The sequence below is a fragment of the Uranotaenia lowii genome, chromosome 3 (assembly GCF_029784155.1).
Source record: "Uranotaenia lowii strain MFRU-FL chromosome 3, ASM2978415v1, whole genome shotgun sequence".
NCBI lineage: Eukaryota > Metazoa > Arthropoda > Insecta > Diptera > Culicidae > Uranotaenia > Uranotaenia lowii.
In genome coordinates, this window is record NC_073693.1 from 32,061,975 (window position 1) to 32,082,369 (window position 20,395).

Genomic DNA, 20,395 nt, shown 5'->3' on the forward strand with positions numbered 1-20,395 from the left:
ATTTTGGTTTGGAAGAGCTGCCACCGAATCGATTCATCATCATTGAGCCGGACGACAAATTTTCCGTCATTTAAAGTGGGTGTGGTAAATAGCTTGCAGTAGTGATTCGATGAAATTTGTTACCGGTAACGTGAGAAGGTTGAATTGGCTGGGCATTATTCTTTCATCCATTTTATTTTTCTTCAGATCCAAAAAAAAGTGATGTAAAATAAATTCAAAACTTGTATATGTATGGAATTAAAAGATTGCAATAATGCAACTTTGCGAATCTTTTGTTTAACAGGGATTAAAGTTAGGAAAATGAGCTAGCTTGATTGAGTTTTGAATTTTCTTCGGTCGTCTACGCATGACCTCCGCGTTACATGACGTTTTTGAATGCCACATAGTAATTGGAGTTCCCTTATTTATGAAATGTCTTGCAGTCTAGAAGGTGTAGGGAAAAAATCATCGTATCTTTCATCAAAATGGATCCTGATCTCTACCTTTTTTTACTAGCACAACCCCTTGCTTGGATACTTGGATACGTACAGACGGTTTTCATAGCTGGTGATACTAACTTATCGCTGATTCTGACTTTTTCAAAATAGTTTTGTCCTTCGTTCTATCCGCATTGACTACTAGGACGTGGCCGGCGCCGTTATTAATCATTTGAAAAAGAGAGAGCATCCGATTTGTATGAAGATTACACATTTTTGTGTGAAGATTTGAGTTTTAATACGGATGGCCTATTGAATGGCAAACTTAAATTTACAATTCAAAATTAGTATCAATTTGTAAACGTCTTAGAATAAAATGTTTTAGGCCTAAAGCGATACCCGACTCAATTCTGCCAGAGACGAGCTAATTTTGTGACATGTTTATTGACACTTATTTCAAAACACCTTTTGGGTTCAAGTAACTTCCCATTACTACGGTAAATTTCTTTCTTTAACTGAAAATTTTACTAAGAAAAAATTTCCATGAAGTGGCAGGTGGGGTAAACTCCTTAAGCCCCCTCCCCGCCGTTCGCACGGCCTTGCATGGAAACATATCTCGAACTCAAATACCATTACATGTCAAATTTGATTCCATTTGATTTATTACTTCTCCAGTAATACCAATAAAATTGTTTTGGGCCCTCCCTACTTCCTATGTTCTCCCTGGAAGAAAGGTGCTGCTTCAAATAATCATTTAACCATATCTAGTACCCAAATTTTCCATATCATATTTGGATCCATCTGTTAGATAAGTTATCGGTTTATGCAAAAATAAATGTATGGGAGCTCCCGTCTTCCCTGACTGTATCCCCAATCTAAGGAGAAAGTAGTTTCAAATAAGCATACAACTATTTCTCTTATCCAAAGGACCTTCCATGCCCAATTTTGTTCCATTTGCTTAATAAGTTCTCAAGTTATGCCAAAAAATAATGCTCTCCTTCCTATCACCCCACTTCAGGCACGTGCAAGAGTGCCGTCCATGGGAGGGGGATTTTCGAAATTCAAATTTAGCTAGAAATAATAACTCTACCAAAAATACACAAAAAATAAGGAAATTGATTTCTAAAATCATTGAGTAACTTATGAGTAAGAAAATGACCATCACACCATGGCCGTAGGAACGGCGGGGGTTTTGGGGGTTAAACCCCCTCATGAGGGTTTAAATTATTTTCGCTAAACTTAAAATTTCAAGTTCCTAATAAAATTTTTATGAACAACTTCAATAAGTCTAGAGAAACAATCTCAATAAAGAACTTAACCAAAAACCTCGGAATATAATCCCATGTCTCTTTTTTTAGAGCAATTTTTCGAAAAATTTCTCCCCTGTTGATAGTAAATTGATCCCGAATATTTAATTCCAAATGATAGACTCCAAAAACTCTATCAGATTATAAAAAGTAAGACTAAGCGAGCCAGATTGCCAAAATTTTGCGCAGATTTTCTCACTTTACTCCCAAAATCAAGCAAAAACTTTATTGAGTCCTTAGAATTATGTATCTTGGGTCCAAAAAAAATTGTTTGAACAAATTTTGTCAAAATAAACAAGAACGAAATTTTAGAAGCCCAAAATATGGTTCTAAATCGGCTGATTTGTTTTGATAAAAAAAATCAAATTTTCAAGTGTTTTTTTCTTGATTTAAATAAAATAATTCCGAAATTTGCCTGGGTATTGGCTGGATTCAGGAGAAAATATGCCATCCGAACAATATGCCCAGTTTATGCAAAGTTTCAACATAAAATATCCTGGTCCGGATACTTGCCGAAAAATTTCTAGTAAGTAGATACCCAGTTTTTTGTTCTTGATTTTTAGTTTGAATCATCATTGAGATAGAACCCTTATTCGAATCTTGGTTTTGCTTTTCAAACTTAAATAAGATGGATTTTTATATTTGAAACTCATCATTTAGGAACATGTAAAGAAAATATTTAAAATTCAAACCAATACTTGGACTTGAAATTTTTGTCCTTAATTCATATGCAGAATTGAAATATAAGAAATTTTAATAAGTCCAGAATTGAAAAATCTGAAACAATATTATCATTCGGAATTTCATTCAAATTTACAATTTCAATTATGAGTAAATTATTGAAAACAATTTATATTGTAACCCATAAATTCATAGGAATTTATATATGGAACTTAGATCCAGATTTGGAATTTAGGCTCAAAATGCAGACTTCAGACTCGAAATTGAAATTTAAAATTCGTATTCAAATTAAACTCGAAGTTAAATTCTATAATCAAGATTAAAATATCAATATCAATCAAGAATTTAATAAAAGATTCAAATTGAAGGAGATCGCTGTATCAAAACTTTAATTTTTGATTCAAAATTTTGCAGTTTAGAAACACAAACCTGGTGAAAACCACAAATATAGAATAAGACCTGGATTCATTTCAAAGATTTTGTTTTCTGAAAAAAAAAATTGAAAACTATTGACAAGGAATTTATTATGAAATATAAATTTATTATTGAAAATTTTTGTTGATAATAGAACTTGTATTAAATCATCAGGTGAAATTCTGTGGTTAAGTGTCAAAAATAAAAAATTATTTAAGTGAATACAGAAACTTTTCTTTCAAATGAAGCTTCCAAAATCCCTTATTTATGTTATATTTTTTGTTTCGATTATAGTCATTTTAACATAATCTGTCATTCGCAATTTTTATCTACGGCGGACAGTCATAAAAAACTAATCAGGTACTATTTTGTTCGATGTCTACTCTTGGGCTCAAATTCACGGACATCAGCTCAAGAGGCAACTGACTTGCCAACTGAGCTATATTACAAGTCCCAATATTTGTAAAACCTTCATGTAAAAAATGACATCATCTAAGACTTTTTTTTTTCAAAAGTTATGATATGAAATAAATAACTTTTAATGTAAAATAACTTGAACCAGAATAATTAGATACCACTTTCGCATTACTTTTTCAGTATTCTGTGTGTATGCATTGCCACACATATGACCCCCCCCCCCCCACTTCTTCCTACGGCCTTGCATCACACATACTAGAAAAATCACTGAATTTTACTGATACGATTCAAAAGAAATCAGAAACAAGGTTTCAAATAAATGCTATTTTCAGTAAGTATTCAATAAATTAAATGAACTAGAAATTCTAGGTCAATATTTTCGAAAAACCAGAAAACGAATGCGCATTGAAATTTCTAATAAAACTAGAATTTAAGGCTTTGGACATAAACATCAATGCAAGTATTCTATTTCTGAATGCATAAAATATAACATCAGATTTAAATAGAAATTAAACCCGAGTTCTAAAACTACTTTCAGATCAGGTCAAAGCTACTTATAATTTAAAATTGATTAGTAAAATGATAACAATGGTTAATTATTATGTATATTAATTTACACTTCTGTCTGTTCTTCATTTTCAATTGAAAGTTGATTGAAAAATTCTTCTGTTATATCTTAAAATGGAAATAATATTTATTCCCGATTTTAAATGTGTATTATCGATAAGGAAAACAATATACATTTGAACTTAAAAGAATTCATTCAAAACACATAGATGATGATTGAATTTATTTTGATAAAAATGAAAATATTTAATTTTATGTATAGAGTGCCAGTGATAAAATCAATTTTCAAATTCTTCCAATTATCAATATAAAGGTTAAAATAATATGTTTGATTGATAATTATAATAAAAAAAATTTCAACTCATCATCACTGACAAAGTACAGGTTGAGGAATGAGTAATTTCATGAATGATCAAATGCGAAACTGATAAAAAAAAGGAATTCCAAGACTTGTTTTAAATGTTAAACACAATAACAGCAAAGCACAGCAAATACTTATTCTGAATCTTTTTTCATCTTTTCATAGATTATTTAAGAAAAAAATCATGACCGATTCAAATAAAATATATTAAATAATAAAATAAATAATATAGAATATTTGGTCGCTGTCAATTGAAATATTGGGTCTTGGAATGGACAAAAGCAAGAAACTAAGAAACTAAAAAAAATAGATTTATAGGCTTCCTAAAAGATCATCATCTAACGGTAATTAAACTCTTCATCAATTCAAATAAAATATGGTGTGTTTAAAATAGCGTGAGGCGGAAAACTATGAACAAAATAAAATGTTGATGAGAATGATAAGATTTTAACATCTATGACCGAAACAAATTTCCATTAGAACATCTTGCCGTTTCAAACACTTATCTAAAGAAATTTATTGATAATTCCGGTGCTATTGTTTAAATGATTGATTTGATAGATTCTGGCGTCTATCTTTTCTATCACCTCTCGTTTTGGTTATATGGAGTTTAAAAATGAATCTGTTTTGTTCAATCATCAATAACTGATGAACTAACCAATCAACATAAAAGATAAAAATAAATCTGATTCGGATAGTATGCTTTATTAAATTAAGGACTAATATTCTGATAATGATCACATATGATCTAAAAGTTAATTTACAATTTTTAAAACTTTGTAAAGACAAATATTTTTAACATTACTTAGAAAAGTTAAAAATAAAGGTTTTTATTCGGAATTTTTCTTAAAAATAAAGGTTTTATTATATTCAACAAATTTATTACTTGAAGTCTGCAAATCCATTTTATATTTGCTCTTAAAAATATCTTAAATCTAGTCTTCTAGAATGAAATGGCTTAGAGAGTGATATATAACTAAATAACGCCGGAGGCGAGCTAACTTTCTGCCAAGTTTGTCACCTATTTTAATTCACCTTTTGGGATCAAATAATTTCACGGTACTACGATAATTTCATTTCTTGACCAACAATTTTTCTAGGAAAAAGTCTTCATGGGGGGAGGGAGAAAGGGTGTTAACCCTCAAACATTCCTCGTACTTCCGTACTCCTTATTCCTACACTCCCAAGCCAAATTTGGTTCCATTTGCAGAATAAATTCTCAAGTAATGTAAAAAGTTGTATGGGAGCATCCTCCCCCCTCGAAATTTTCCCAATGGAAGAACGGACGGTTCTAAAAACATTATAGAAACATTTATCGAATTCAAACACCTTCCTGTAGCAAATTTGGTTCCATTTGTTTGATATATTTTCCAGCTATGCTGAAAATTGTAAAGGAACCGCCTCCATATCTATCTCTCCGCTGGAAGGAGGAAGGGGTTCCAAATATTCATATTTAGAACCATTCCTCGTACCCAAATACCCTTCCAAGCCAAACTTAGTTCCATTTGCTCGACTAGTTTTCAAGTTATGCATTAAAAACGGAAGGAAACTTTTTTCCTTATTTCTTGTATCCCCACTGGAAGAAGGAAGGGGTCGGAAATAACCATAAAAACATTTCTCGTATCCCACTATCCTCCCATGCTCCATTTGATTCCATAAGCTTGATAAGTTCTCCAGTTAAAAAAAATGTAAGGTAGGCCCCCTCCCCACTTCTCATTACCCCACTTAAAAGAGGGAAGGATACTAAAATTTTTAGAAACATTCCTCGTACCCAAGTACCCTCCCATGCCAAATTTGATTTGATTTGCTTGATCAGTTTCCGAACTATGAAAACATTTGTCTTTTCTTTAAGAGACCCTCTGCCCCCTTAGAATGAGAGACAGGGATCTCAAACCATAGTAAGAACATTCCACGGTCTCTCACCTACCAAGTTTCAAGCAAATTGGTTTAGGAGTTTACGAGTCTCTAAGGATATATTGACAGTTTTGCACGAACACCACCTTAACAAAATGTCTTCGCCCTAACCTCAAACCAGAAATGCTTCTGATCATTTTTTTAAAAGGACGCACATGAAATGCGATTTCTTCATACTGGTATTGAGAAATTCGCCCCTTTAAAAATTCTGCTCTGAGATATTGATGTTTTGATTTCAAATGACGCCAAGTGGTGAAAAATGGAATAATTAAACAGATTTTAACTGATGCTAAGGAAATTATTTTTATATTAAGATATTATCAGCAGTTGTGATTAATTTTTGAATAATCCTAAGTTTTTCTAAATTTCTAAGATCTGCATTTTTTTTCTTCTAAGTATGATATTTTATTACTTTGAAACATCCCACACATAAATGAATGAATTTCTCGAGTGTTATAACATGTAAAAATCTTTCTTTTGTAAAATAATTAGTTAAAAAAAACTTCAAATTTTTTTGAGTCCCATGTTCCATATGAAAGATAGCTTAGCTAGATTGCAACTTCTATAACAGTTTGAATACATAATTCTTCAATGAGAGTAGGAGCTTTTCCCAAAAAATAAAAACTGTTTTTGAATGAGAATGGTATTAGATGATCTGAAAATATTGCTACACTTTAATTGATAAAAATCCAGTTTGGAAAGTATTCTAAATAATTTAAAATCTGTTAACCTAAGAGCAAATAATTCAATCTAATATTCAATGAAGCAATTGTGTGCATGAATTGGAAATCTATTCTATCATATCTTTCAAATCTTATCCCAACATCTCTAAAAAAATATTTAGAAAGAGTAAAATAAATTCCAAACCTCAGAAATCCAGTTTGCATTCAAATGATTTTGAATGTTTTTTGAAGTGATTCGAAACAAAAAAAAATATTTTTCGTATACCACATGCCTTTGACCCGAATGACAATTGTTAAAGGGTCTTCAATAAATATTAATAACAATAATAATAATAATACCACATGCCAAATTATCACCGATGAAGTCAAAAGCTCGGCCAGTTTTGAGGTTATGGCTGAGGCCTATCAGTAACTAGTACTCACGTCTATATACAGCCTAATAGGGAATTATTATTATAAAATTATTATAATTGAAATGTTAAAGGAAGTATTTAAAATCAAATTTCAACATGATTCAACAGCGAACTATTTTCCATGGCATCTGAGCTTGTAGATGATTTTAAATCTCAACGTAACTTGAAGGCTGAAGGAGCCACACTATACATAAAAAAGGAGGGATCTTCAATACAATAAATAAAAATTTAAAACGAAGAATCGCCCCTTTTTGATGCGGGAGAGGTTTTTAAATACAAGCAAATTAGTACATAATCAAAAAGTGAGTCAAATTTTACCTATTTTACCTATTTTACCTAACCTTTATCTAACCTTTTTACTAATTTTACCTAACACTAAGACATTGGTTTTAATAATAAAATGTACGTTGCAGTTTTCATTCATTGAAATGGGAAGTGTCTATCAATACAATATGTCAACTATTTTTATAAAAAAAAATTTGTCGGTTCAATAAATTATCTCATCATGGCATAACGATTACGTTTATCAATTTTTAACAAAAAAAATACCTTTGAGAGATGTTAGAATTTTGTCAATTTTTTGTTAATTTTGTATGGGAGCCCTCCCCCCTCCTTTTTCGGATTCGCTGGTGTATAAAAACATTATAGAAATCATTCACGGTCTTCAAAACGGCTACACACCCCATTCCACGTTGATTTGTTTAGTAGTTTAGTAGTTCAAATTGAGTCAAATTTTTGTTGATTTTGTATGAGAGCCCTCTGTAGGGATGAGATGTAGGGATATGCAGAAAATAAATCAAATTTAATTAAAAATAAAATAAAATAATAGTTGTATTCGGCAACACTGAAGGTAAATTGAATAAATTAAATTTCTATGGCAACGTTTGCTATTTTGGCAACACTAGACAAACAAACAAAACAAAGTCAGTCATTGATCTATTCTTGTGAGCGACAGACGTGTCTTAGTGAATCTCTCAATTGAGATTCGTAAAATCACGACAATGGCGTGGTTGGTAGAATAAGCACAAATAGCGCAGATATTTAAGGCTGCTGCTGCTGATTGTTTTGATTTGGCCTTCCGGTGGAATAAGACGGATTGGCATCAAAAGCGCAGATTTTTAAGGCTGCTGTGCTGATTTTTTTATTTGGCCTTCCGGTGGAATAAGATGGATTGGCATTGAAGCGCAGATTTTTAAGGCTGCTGCTGTTGATTGTTTGGATTTGGCCTTCCAGTGGAATAAGACGGAGTTGGCATTAAACGCGCAGATTTTAAGGCTGCTGCTACTGGTTTTTGATTTGGCCTTCCGATGGAATAAGGCGAATTGGCATTGAAAGCGCAGATTTTTAAGGCTGCTGCTGATTGTTTTGATTTGGCCTTCCGGTGGAATAAGACAGAATTGGTATTAAAAGAGTAGATTTTTAAGGCGAATTGGCATTGAAAGCGCAGATTTTAAGGCTGCTGCTGCTGCTGATGGTTTTGATTTGGCCTTCCGGTGGAAAAAGATGGAATTGGCATTAAAAGCGCAGCAGGCTGGTGATTGTTTGGATTTGGCCTTCCGGTGGAATAAGACGGATTGGCATTGAAAGCGCAGATTTTTAAGGCTGCTTCTGCTGATTGTTTTGATTTGGCCTTCCGGTGGATTAAGACGGAATTGGAATTGAAAGCGCTGAATTTTAAGGCTACTGTTGCTGATTTTTTGATTTGGCCTTCTAGTGGAATACGACGGATTGGCATTGATTGTTTTGATTTGGACTTCCGGTGGAATAAGACGGAATGGCATTGAAAACGCAGATTTTTAGGGCTGTTGTTGCTGATTGCTTTGATTTTACAACACTAGGCAAAACAAACAAGACAAGTCAGTCATTGATAAAATTTTGTATTTTAGAAAGTACAGGTAACAAAATTCTGTAAATTAAAGCTTCTATTGAGGATAGAGTTGAGAAGGAATGTAGAGGTGAGATGAAGGATAAACAGAAATAAAATAAAATTTCTAAAATGGAGAATAAAGATGTGGAATATGGAATAAAAATTGAGGATATTTGGTAAATTAAATTTTGTTCTAAAGGAAAAAGAAACAAATGTCGACGCGTGAAAAGTTTTAATTGAGAATAGAGGTGAAAAGGAATGTAGGGATGAGATGAAGGATATGCAGAAAATGAATAAAATTTAATTAAAAATAAAATAAAATGATAGTTGTATTCGGCAACACTTAAGGTAAATTGAATAAATTAAATTTCTATGGCAACGTTTGCTATTTTGGCAACACTAGACAAACAAACAAAACAAAGTCAGGCATTGATCTATTCTTGTGAGCGACAGACGTGTCTAAGTGAATCGCTCAAATGAGATTCGTAAAATCACGACACCTCCCTCGTTTTTAATTTTGAGGGGTTTTAAAGTATTACAAAGAAACCATTCCCGGTCTTAAAAAGAACTACACACTAAGTTTTACGATGATCGGTTCATTAGTTCCCGGAAATCCTTTGAGGATTGTTAAAATTTGGTCAAATTTTTATTAATTTTGTATGCGAGCCTCAATTTTTTTTTTTTTTTTTATTAAAAGGGGGTTGAAAGAATTATAGATAACATTCCCAGTTTTCAAAACGGTAACACACCAAATCTCACGCTGATCGGTTCAGTTGTTTCCGAAAGTTGTTCGAATTGCGTTAAACTTTTGTTAATTTTGTATGGGAGCCCCCATTATTTTGGATTCAAAGTATTAAAGAAACCATTCTCGATCTTAAAAACGGCAAAACCCTAAATTATACATTTATTGGTTCAGAAGTTTTGGCAAAATATTCAACTTTGTCAAATATTTGAAAATTTTGTATAGGATCAGGCGCGGTCCTAGCGCTGGCTCTTGGGGGGGGTGATTTTCCTATTTTCAAAAATCAGTCAATATAAAGGAACGTTAATATCTAGTGAAAAAACAATATTTGAGTGAGCGGAAGGAGCGGGGAGGGATTGGGGGGGGGGGGAGTTATGGTTGCAAATGAGTCTACAGCAGTGGTTTTCAAAGTGGTCCCTACCGCCCCCTTGGGGGCGTTGAGAGCTTTATGGGGGCGGTGAGCTCAATTTTTAAATTTGGGGGGCGTTGGAAAAGCTCAGGGGGCGGTGAGGTCAAAATTCACATTTTCAAAAATCACGAAACAACGTAGATTTTAAATAATAACAAGTAAGTTTGATGCATAACAACGAAATTACGCAACAGAACTAAACATCAGGTTCAAGACTAAAATATCAATAATTTTAGAGAGCTGCAAGCTAATTTATGTTCCTGTATCTCAATATTTTTTTTTAAATGTATCGAAATGATTTTTTTTAAATTGTCACAGATGTATACGCTCTACATGTTGATAATGTTTTTGAAGATTATTTTGAGCTATACTAATTAAAGTAAGTTGGCACTACTTTATAAAATGTATTGTCTCAAAAAATGTGCTAAACAGAAAACACCTTCAAAAAATCTGTAAAAAAAATCTGTGATTATATGATAGATTTCTTTGAAAGAAAATATGAAAGATATTTTTTTTTGAAGGAGATTTTTTAATTCAATTTCTTATTTGTTCATCTTCAATCGTGCTATTTGCCATGGATTAACTTTAAATCGGTTATCACTAACATTACTGGAATTCAGTTATTAGAATTTAATTGAACCTTCCAAAGCTGTTCGGGTCAATAGGGCCCAAAGCGCAAATTTCAATAATCATAATCATCATTCCAATATTCTGAAGAGCTGAGATTTTTGAGAGACTAAGTATATTTTATGAAAATGATAATAAAATTAAAGAGAAAAAACTTAAATTTGAGTTTTTAAAAACGGTTTATTATTTAATGAGGTACAGAGAATCAAAGCAAAAGTTAAAAGTAGTTTTTCTAAAGTAAATTTGTTTTCTACCAGAAGATCCGAGAAAGCGGACATCAACATATTTATACCTCGCTGAAAAGATTTATTCTGGACAATGTCAAAAATCAACAAAACACAAATATATAACAAAGTTGACAACAGTTCTAAATTCTTTAAAAATAAAATTGTTTTACTGATTTTTTTTCATTCGGAACCAGTTTCGGATAACCTGGTAAAACATATCGACTTTATTCTGAAATATTTAAAAACCAGAATAAATTACCGATACAATGAATTCAATATCAACAAAAATTCTCACCATTTGCGGCCAGGGAATCGCCAACAATCTACGTTTAAATTTTCCCCAGATGGTGGGAAGGAGGAGCCAAGAAAGTGTAAGTGTAAAAAGCTCATTTGGAGTAACTATGCTTTTAAGTTGTTGTTATTTTCCATATATATTTTTCGAAAATTTGCATTTTTCCTTCGTACGAAATAGAATGTGAATAATATTGTAAAAATCTGAAAAATCACGAAATATAGTTTGAAATACGAAAATCATTTGACATTTTTATAACAAATTCGACCATTTTTACACTTTTATACCCCCTTTGTCTCTGAGGGGCTCCTATAAATTTGAATGAATTTTAACTGAAGTCTTACAACAACATAAAGCCTACTAGTGATGGTTTTTCAACGATCCAGATTATCATTTAATTTAAAAAATTTTCTTAAAATTTGCCAAGGGGGGCGTTAAGCTCGAAAATTTTGCAAAAGGGGGCGGTGAGTGAAAAAAGTTTGAAAACCACTGGTCTACAGTCTAAGCGGCGCAATGCTCCTTTTTCCCTCATGAATTTCACTGAACAACATGTATTTAAAAAAGTATGAAACAAGAGATGAATAATGAAAACTTTATCAATTTACTCATTTCAATATTCGTCTACACAACTTACACATCCTTTTATTTAACAACCAGCGAATCTATAATATCCACCGCGAAAATATGTTGCTATTTTTTTTTTAATTTGTAAGTATATCTGGTGTTTGAAAATTGTCACTTCAAGAGCTCTGTAAAGATTTTCTCGTTATGAATGTAATTTTTTCAATGAAAATAATACACACGTTGTTGAGAGATGAAAATGTAGAAAAAAACATTCAAGCTAACTTCATTTTTTTTTCCTGAGCTTCTAAATATTGGCGCTTTCATATTTTATAATTTTTCGGAAGTATTTTATTTTTCGCCAATAAGGCCGAAAAACTAATTAACAAGCATGACTAACGGGCATTAAATTTTTAATTGGGGTATTTTACTGAATCGTGATTTGGAAATTTAGTATTATTATTTTCAAATTTGGAAACACAATATATAAAATAAACACTTTAAATATAAATTTAGTAGAATAAACCGATTATGAAAACACATTAAAAAAAAAGTGATTAATTTTTTTAATTGTTCATGTAGTACATACCTTCACATAATTCTTCATTTGATAATAATTTTCTGCTATAAAAAAATGATGAAACGAAGGGTTTATTCCGAATGTTATACTTTTTTTTAGTGAAGGGTCTCAATTATTTGCAATTAAAATGGCCAAGCTTTCGAATTCAGAATATCAAACCTTAAGCCAAATTTTAATTTAAAATTTCAATATTATTGTGTAGATAAGCTGAAGGCACTAAAAGATCTTCTGACTGTTTAGCATGATAGATTGCCTTGTTGCCGAAAAAATAGTGGAATGATAAGGGGATAGTTTTAATTGACAAGGGAAAAATGAAGCGCATGCAAACTGAGTTTGGAAGATTTTTTCGTCTCAAACTCGATTTTTTTGTCAGATTTTTTTTTCTCCCTTCTTATTCTCTGGCATTCATTAGTTTTAAAACATAGCAGTAGACCTACATGAACAACAAAAAATATTTAAAATCTTTTCATTATCCATTATTCATTCAACAATACAGATTAGAGGGAAGAATGCCAAAAAGTAACAAATAACCAAAAAAAATAATACATATTTCGTCTAGATAATTATCTTATTTTACAAAATGGGAACAGATACTTACATCTATTATTTTTTCTCATGGTAAATTACTCACAGTCTTCATTAAAATTAATCATTAAGTTAAAATCTTTTTTTCTAAATCTATTTGATATTTTACACTTTTGCTAAAAAGTGCAAAATTTTTTTCAATGAACCTTGTATTTTCAAAATTAATACCGGAATCAAGAGCTGATTAAAAATACAAATTTGCATTTTGTGCTCCTAAATATGTCAAAATCAGTTTTCAAGTTCTTTGCACTTCGGAAAATATGGGATTTGTTTCCTTGCGTTATAGTTTTGAATGCAGATTTTGGGTTCTGAAGATGAATTTGAATCTCTATCGCCAAACCAATTCCTTCATATTGAAACAGATTTTATAAATACATTTTTGTTTCTTTTTGGCTCTAAAAACTCATAGGGAAAGCACGTGAGTGATAACACGTGATCTTTTTTTTCGATTTATTGTTGCTGAAATCTCTTGAGAAAATTTTTTAAAATTTAAACCTTCATTACGAATATTTTATATTCGATTTCTGTTTGGCAGTACTTGAATTTTTTTCATGTTCATCCATAATATGAATGTTTGATGTGAAACATTTCAAACAGAATTGAATAAAATCAGATCTGAAATTTAAATTTTTGTTTTTTAATTTCATAATGTAGGTTAATCATTTTTAGTTTATAATTCATACTTCATTGGTGGAAAATTGAGGGTGGAAAAAATCGCCAAAGAGAATCTTTACTGTGATTCAGAATCTGAATTCTTATTTTGCAATAAGTCTAGAATTCCTTGTATTAAACACTAGTGAAAATAGCACTATACTTTAGATTTGAAAATGAGATAAACATTAGACATCTGATATGACCTTATAAAGTTTAAAAATTCTCAATAAACCAGCTGTAAACAAAAGAAAAAAACTAAATTTTAAATTCAAATTTGTATTTTAATTTCAGATATGTATTAGCTTTTTATTCTTTAAGTGAAGTTTTATTAGAATGATTTTTCCTGATTCGGAATTGATAATTTTTTTTTAAAAATATTTTGAAATACAAAAAAAAAACAAATGGTAAGCTTTTCGCTGCTCAAAACTTCATCAAAAATGAATTTAATGCGGCATCAATACTTGTTGTTTATTACGATTGAATTTTAAATATTGGTGACTAAAAGACAAAAAGAAAGATTAGAAAGTTAGATGGTCGTTTCTTAAACCCCTACTGGAAAACTGATCACTCCGATGGATAATTTGACTTGAATTCAAATTTCTTACAATAAAGGTAATTTAACACTTGAAGGCCAAGGGTTTTTTTTTACTTCTTAGAACGACCAAGATCTGTTAATCCATTAAACATGGTAGAAATTTCTAAAAATAAAGAAAATTGACAATCACATGAATCCGTACGTTTATAGTTTAATGATTTTTTTTCTATTGTTTTCTTTATATCTGAGCAAATAAAAAAGAAAGTGTATATTGAAGGCAATAAATGTATGATGACAACAGAACAAATATTTCCATTATTTCAGTGTCATAACCATATTCACCCCCCTATATGACTTTTTCAAATTTGTTATTTCATTAAAATTCAAAACAAAATAAAAAATTTAGAAGCTCCGAATTCGAAGTAAATATAAAATTTATTACGATTTGCTCGTGTTAATTTAGGCATATGAAGGAAATTAGTGACAATTTTAAAAAAGTTGTCCCTACATTTCATTAAAAGCACATTCAAAATCAACTCTCAACAACATACTTTTGTTGAGTTACTTATCAACAAAAGTTATTTGGTATAATTCAGTTCAGGGAATCACAAGTTACAGCTACTTGAGTTTGGTGGACCGACTTTTCCCAATATTCAGCCTTTCAAGTGATAAATTAACTTTTTTTGTTGAATAAACACCCCCACGGAGTGGAAAATTTTGAAAATTTAAAAACACATCAACTAAGAAAAGTTCCAACTTTTTATAAACATTCGAGCTTTTTCGGGTATTTTATAACGGTTTTTTGCCGCTTGGGGGGGGTGATCACCCCGATCACCCCCCCCATAGGACCGCGCATGTATAGGATCCCTCCTTTTTAAATTCGGAGGGGTTTGAGATCATTAAAGAAACCATTACTGGTCTTGAAAAAAGCTACTCACAAATTTTCGCGTTGATCGGTTCAGTAGTTTCCGGAAATTCTTCGAGGATTGTTAAAAATTTGTAAAGTTTTTGCTAATTTTGTATTAGAGCCCCCATTTTTGTTGGGATTCGAAGGGCTTTGAAAATATTCTATCGTTTCAGTAATTTTCGGAAATTGTTCGAATTGTGTCAATTTTTTGTTAATTTTGTACGGGCTTCCCCCTTTTTGGATTAGGAAGGGTTTGAGATCATAATAGAAACCATTTCCGGTCTTGAAAAGGATTCCAAATTTCACGTTGATCGGTTCAGTCGTTTCCGGAAATCCCTTGAAGATTGTTAAAATTTGGTTATATTTTTGTTAATTTTGTATAAAAGCCCCCCTTCCTTTAAGTCGGAGTGTTTTAGAAAGAATTTATGAAACCATCTCCGACCCCAAACACTCATACATACGAATTTTCGCATTGATCGGTTAAGTAGTTTCCGAATCGAATTGTGTCAAATTCTTGTTAATTTTGTATGGGAACCCCCCTTTCTGAATTCGGAGGAGTTTGAAAGTATTAAAGGGCAACTTAAAAACCATATTTTCTATTCAACTTTTGCGTTTTAAATACTGATTAAAAATCTTATGTTTCATGATAATTTACTGTAAACCATGTAAAGTAACTCTGATGCTAAATTTAATTCCCTAGTTTCAACCAACTGTCGCACGAGCCTTAAACGATCCAAACTTTCCCAGAAAGCGTTTGAGTACATAAACTCAGGTAAGCATCCAGTATTGACAAAACAAACACTTCTCCGTCCCATAACATCCCGCTCAAGGTGGCAGTAAAACACACAACGTCTGAAATTTCGTAGGGGGCGGAGGGTTGGAAAGAAAGGACATTTTCCGAAAACCGCCTCCAAGCCGACGCAACTGACGACAACAAACAGCTGAAACGACATGCAGAAATGGAAATTCCCAGGCTTTTCTCGTTGCCATACTAAAGCTAGGGAAAGAAGGAAAAACTTTTGCAACTTGATGCTTTCGATTTCATTTCGAAAATTCCTGGCACCCAAGAAAGGATCCGGAACGGGGGAACACTTGTCATAAAATTTGCAAATCCTTCTTCTGTGATTTTCGGTTTCTGGGGTGGCTTTTGCCTAAATTTAAATGAGACTGTTAGAGGTTGGTTTTTTGTTTTGTTCCAAGGATGAATGATTGGAGGATTTATTTATTCCCTTTGTAGAATGGCCTAAGGAAAAAAAGGTTACGCAAACGGAACGAATTCTTTCGGGACCAATAATTTATTTGTTCTCATTGCTAAGCCTGACCCGGAAGATTTTCCACTAAGTATTCGTTGTCCTGGGAAGCAAAGTTGAGAAAAATGAAAGGAACAATCTTTTTCGTCCACTTCTAGATTTTGGCAACAACCTTCGCTCTTTGAATGTTGGGGACCCGTATCGCAAAAGGGCAGAGTAAATTTTGTCTTACAGGATATCCGGTGCCTGGTTTCTGTGTGCCGGTTGAACAATTAATCCAATTCTTCGGGCTCGCTTCGTTTGGCCGGCCATCTGCCGCCTGGATAATGTTGGCACCAGCCCACCACTCCCATCGTCATCCTTCGAGGAATGTACTGCTGTAAGATTTTCACTTTTCCCGTTTCGGATCGCGTGGAAACCATCATCGCTCGCTATCACTCTCAATTATCCACTTTTCCACTTTGGACGCCTTCCATGCGGATCCTTTTTCTTCCGAGTTAAACTGACCGATTGAGCTCCTCTTTATCCTTGAGGGCCTCCCCCGATTCAATAATCTGAAACTGGAACACACTCGTGATGCGAAAAATCACTACTCACCGCCAATCATCAAATCAAATTTGCTTATCATTTACATTCGTTAACTAATTCAATCAGAAAGCTAGCAAGCGAGCAAACGAGCTAGGGTCGAAAAAATTCCAGGTCACCTTCGCCAGGAAAAAGGACCCCGTGACTGACTACTGGGGGGCCTTCTATCTCACGTGTCCCCAAACAGCACAAAACCCCCTCCCCAATACCAGCTTCAGGGAGGTTTCCATTGGGCCACAAAACCTCGACCAACTATCTCCGGTAATAAAAACAGCAAAATGTTCCCACACCCACTTGGCCCTTGCAGAAAAAGGGAAATAGTAAGGAAATTTTCCGCAATCCTCTTTGGGAAGAATTCACACGCGCCACACGGATCAGAACCGGAACACACCCACGCACGAAGCCACACACTAGTTACGGCAGCTTGCGCCAAAATCACCCCGAAAGTTTTTTTTAGGGAACTCTACTCAGCCGATAAGAGGACACTACGTAGGTTTACACACGCCCGTCCACGATGCCGAACCGTCCCTGACTGACTACTTCTACTGGCTGACTGACTGACTAGCTGACGCTGGCTGGCTTTTCGCGCTGACAGGACCTACCAAAGAAGGAAGCGACTAGGGTGGTGCTAGCACAAGACAGTACCAAACGAGATAGGACGACCTCCCTTCCGTGTAAGCCACCTTTCATCATCCACGAGGTGATGGTCGCAAGTGCCATCATCATCATCATCATCATCATCATCATCATTGAGGATGCAGGGTAAGTCACTGCTAGAATGTCCTTTGGAAGTTGGAAGACAAATCTGGTGGTTGGGTCGCTCACCAGGATGTTTGTTTTTCTCAGATGGCGGAAACTGTTGATGGGAACTCAGCCAGTGCACATCCGATCAGGAGAGAAAAATAAAATAATAACATCATGAGAGACTTTGATATTAATTTTTTTTTTCTATCTGGATGAGTAATTTATAAAGTTACTCACTCAGTTAGTACTCATAGGATGTTAAAATATCTCAAATTATATCAAAATATCTATGCAATCATAACTAAACCATATCAACCGTTGATATAATTTAAACAAAATCTTATAGGAAACGTAAGAAAAAAAAATCGGGATATGAAATTCGAACTCAGCGCTTGTCTTATCCCTACCCATATTATCAGTTGCGTGCCTTTACTAACTGCTCTACCTGAGCAGGCTAGAAAATGGATGTTAGTTTTCGTTCTGACTCTCTCTTCAAATGTCGAAGCAAGCTGTTTGATTATGGTTATGGTTTCTCCGATCAGAAGAGAATAGCAAAATTATCATGACGAGATATTTTGATATTCATTTTTTTCATATCAAAATGAGATATAACTTAGTACTCGTAGGGAAGATAAGGGCATACTGGTCACCCTAAGGAGGACACTTGGGAAAATATCTATAGTATGAGAGTTACATCATTGTTTCGTGTTCAGACACTAAAAAAGTCTATTTTCTTACTAGCTGAAACTTAAGAAAGCAGATAAAAACGTTTAAAAATGCATATTAAAATTTGCTGTCGAAAGCTGAAAATCGGTCACTATAGAGGCATAATGAGAATCTCCTCGGGGGCAGTATAAGCACCATTAATTGGATATTTTCTGCCGTAGAATCCAGCAGCGGATTCAGCTCGATGAAGTCAACTGAATTATAGAGCTTCAGCTTGACTAATTTCATCTGACGATTTGGCCTATTGGTAAGGTGTCGAAGAGGTAATCAGAAGACTCGAGTTCGATTCCTGATCGTGGTGAATTTTTTTTTGTTCATTTTCCATTCATGATCGATGCATTTTGCATTAAACGGTGGGTCGTAGATCCAACAAACAAAGCAATAACAAAATAATGTAGGTCTGTTTGTAGAATACAAACAATTCACACACTCATAAAAAAAAATTGAAAATACATTTAAAAATCTGTAAAATGGTTAAACTAGATTTGTGTAAGTGTGAAGAAGCTCCTCGTCAGTAACGCATTCCAGGGTTCACCAAAAGTGATTCACGCCTAGATGTAAAAACGAACGGCATAATAGCAGGAAGAAATAATAAGTTGTGCTCAGATCGCCGCATCGTGGAATTATTAGTTCTTAAAAATTCAATATTTCTTATTTAGAATTGGTGAGTACTTACTATTCAAGTGCCTTGTATTGCACTTTATAAATTGTTAATTTGTATTTCTTAGCTTAGAGCCCAGTTTCCAAAACGTAGGAGTTAGTTTGCCACACGATCATTTCTCAACACAGAAAGTTACATTCACGAGATAACCACAAATAACGTATTAACTTTCAACTGGTAACTATTAATTTTATATATATTAAACAGTCTCGTATCGTCGATGAAAGTGGTAGAATGCAGAATCCTTTATGCAATAAAAGGATAAACTAAATGTAAGAACTACAAATTTATACTTCTCTCTCTTGTCTTACATAACCTATATTTAGAGAATTTAAAATTCACTTATTAAACATCAGAGATTCAAAGTTCAAAGAGCTGTACATTTATTGCCACCCGAAATCACAATAATGAATCCATTAGTATTAAATTAGAGAACTTACTTTCATCGATCGTTAAAATCTTTGAATTTCTGGTCAGTTTTTTTGTACAGACCCCGTTCGTTTTTGGCAACACGCCCGTAAATTTTATGTTGCCAAAATCGAATGTTGCCAAAATCGAATGTTGCCAAAATCGAACGTTTTTGCCTTTCTTTCAGAAAGGTATAGTTATCGGTCGATTTTGGAGATCATTAATTATGGGTCTTAGATATACCTTTATAGGTACCTATCGAATCAGCTCGTCGAGTTCAGACGATGTCTGTGTATTTGTGTGTATTGGTGTGATTTTTTATAAACTTTTTTGCACGTTTTTGCGAAACTGGGCAGTACAATAAAAATGATTTTTAGCTTAAAAAATTTGATTTTTTTTCTTCTTCGTCCTATAAAAGAAAGAAAAAAAAACAAAATAGTTTGAAAAATAAATTTTCATAGTAATTATCATCAAATCATCACTCCAAAAAACGTGTCAATTTGGCTTGCTAGCCACAACCAGCAATCACTAAAATCAAGATTATCGTGTCTATGACGTCAAATTATACGTGACGTCATAGATACTCGCATGCTATCTCAAAGTATGGATCTGTCTATGTGTGGAAGGGAGAACAGACAGGCTTCACTCCCACTCAGGTTTGATGTCATCGTGACAGAAACCGTGTGGGAGGAAGACCGCAGTTTAAATTTTCCCGGCCAAAGGTTTAATTTTTTCATTGTAATGGTTCAGTTCGAAACCGAACCATATCAAAAATTTCGGAACCGAAGTTCCAAAACATAAAGTTAAAAATGGTTTTCACCAAGGGGTACGACCCCGAAATCAGTGAAGTCGTTGATGAGTA

The 20,395-nt window shown here is 33.1% G+C and overlaps 1 protein-coding gene across 15 annotated transcripts in view; it reads right to left on the minus strand.

Annotated features, from left to right (window-relative positions):
- The window catches only part of LOC129754341 (potassium channel subfamily T member 2), a 605,891-nt gene extending 588,378 nt beyond the window's left edge, over positions 1-17,513 (minus strand). For all 15 annotated transcript variants that reach the window (XM_055750331.1, XM_055750344.1, XM_055750346.1 and 12 more), the window contains exon 1: positions 16,642-17,513. The gene's annotated coding sequence lies outside the window, so the exon portion shown is untranslated. The remainder of the gene's footprint in view (positions 1-16,641) is intronic.
- Between the last annotated feature and the right edge of the window lie 2,882 nt (positions 17,514-20,395).